The sequence below is a fragment of the Terrapene carolina genome, unplaced genomic scaffold (genome assembly GCF_002925995.2).
Source record: "Terrapene carolina triunguis isolate 2854851 unplaced genomic scaffold, T_m_triunguis-2.0 Scaffold44592, whole genome shotgun sequence".
Lineage (NCBI taxonomy): Eukaryota > Metazoa > Chordata > Testudines > Emydidae > Terrapene > Terrapene triunguis.
In genome coordinates this window covers 2840-4859 of record NW_020708943.1, presented here as the reverse complement: position 1 = coordinate 4859, position 2020 = coordinate 2840, and the positions used below count along the sequence as shown (strand labels likewise).

General features: G+C 40.4%; 1 pseudogene; it reads right to left on the bottom strand.

Moving 5' to 3' along the window:
* Positions 1 to 221: 221 nt before the first annotated feature.
* LOC112122541 lies at positions 222 to 1300 on the bottom strand (annotated as a pseudogene).
* Between the last annotated feature and the right edge of the window lie 720 nt (positions 1301 to 2020).

Sequence of the window (2020 nt, the reverse complement as noted above, 5' to 3'; positions counted from 1 at the left end):
TCTTGCATCTTGTTTGCAATGTTTTCTGCCTCTCGTATAGTTTCTCCCTTTTGTGATTGGTCTTCAGCTATACTTTCTAATGCATCCACAATCTTTGAGTAGGACTCCAGAATTACACTTGTTGCCACTGCATGTGCCTCCCAGAGAGTATTAGAAAGAGATTTCAACACACGATCATTGCCCAAATATGTTTTAAGAACTGCCCATCGGTGTGTTGAGGCAGAGAAAAATGTATAAAGTAACTGGACTGTTGAGAAAAACCTTACTGCCACCGGACAACAATCAACAGCACTGCGGCCAACAAAATTGAGAGAGTGTGCAGCACATGGTATGAATATGGCATATTTGTTCGTTCTAAAAGCTTCTTCTGCATTCCTTGATAACGCCCTGACATGTTGGCAGCGTTGTCATAAGATTGACCTCTGCACTTTGAGAAATCTATTTTGCAAACTTGGCACAGATAATGCAGTACTTGATTTGCCATTTCTTCACCAGTGTGGCTTTTCAAATAGAGGAATGTTATAAATCGTTCAACTGGTTTTCCATCTGTGGGAGACACATATCTTAGTACAATACTCAATTGACCAATATGTGAAAGATCAGGTATAGAGTCGACAGATAAACTGAAGTATCCAGCAGTACTTATTTCATCCACCATAGCTGAACAAATTTTGTCACTCATTAGACCAATGAGTTCATCACATATTGTCTTGGATAAGTATGATGGGTTACCTTTGCCAGCATTCCCATATTTTGAGATATGGCCTGCTAAAAATAGGTCAAACTGAGCCACAAGCTCCAACAATCCCAAGGAATTTCCATTCTGCAATGATCCAAATGTGTCATTTAATCCCCGGAAAGGCAGACCACGTTCAGCTAATGTTTGAATAACAGCTATAACACGCTGCAAGACATGTTGCCAGTATTCACGTTCCCCTTTAATTTGTTCTTCCAATTTTTGTGTCAATCCAAAGCGCTGTCTTCGATTTAAATATGTCAACATTGAATCTTTGTGAGTAGTGCTATTTTCATGTTGTTCAATTAAAACAGTATTCCGCCAGTCACTAAATCCATCTGCAGCAAACCGGGATGTTGAAGGTTTATATGCAAAAAGTTTGCAAACAAAACAGTACACAGACCCTGTTGATGGTGAATACAGTAGCCATTCTCGAGTGTATTTCTCACTATTCGCTTTCATGCCGAAAAATATTTTTTTGTGGACAATATCTTGTTTGTTTGCCAAAAGTCCGACATGATTTCTCAAATGGCCCAGTGTGGTGTTGACAGTCATTTGGTCCATGATCTATCCAGTAAGCTACATCATCGGTACTGAAATCAACCCCCATACCAAGATCTTTTCTCCTATTATTTACAGCATGAGCAGGTTCAGTCTCTGACACACCCACACCTTCTAGAACAATGTCTGTTTTACCACCAGGAGTAGGATGATCAGTTACAGTCTCTGATTTCCTCGCATTATTTCGATCTACGTTAGTAGGACGGCCCCCTGGTTTAGGTGGGGATAAGTAATAAAAAGAGAACAGAAAAACGGGGGAAGAGTGTGTAGTGGAGTGTAAGGAAGTCTAACAAAGTTCTGATTTTTCCCATGATGACTACTTCGATGCTTTTTTTGAAATATTAAATATCAAATTTAAAAAAAAATCTCATTTTTTTGATGCCCCCTGCTTTGCTGGTGCCCTAAGCACATGCTTAGTCTGCCTATTGGGTAATCCAGCCCTGGGTGCAGACCTCCAGCACAGAACAGAAGAGGGATCTCCCAGTGTCTCCTTGCGTGGCAGGAGCTCTCAGGGAAGCTTTTGCAAAGTATCAGTTTTTCATTATTGCTATATATGGTGAAAACTGTGTTGACACATAGAAAACTGGGACAAAGCAACAGAGCATATGATCTTTCCGTATGATCTTGCATCTCAGTGAGAAGATGCGTTTGTGGCAGTAACAGCTTAGCTATGGCAGGGAAGTGATCAGTGTTCTATCAAAGCAGGGTATTTGTTGATAAACC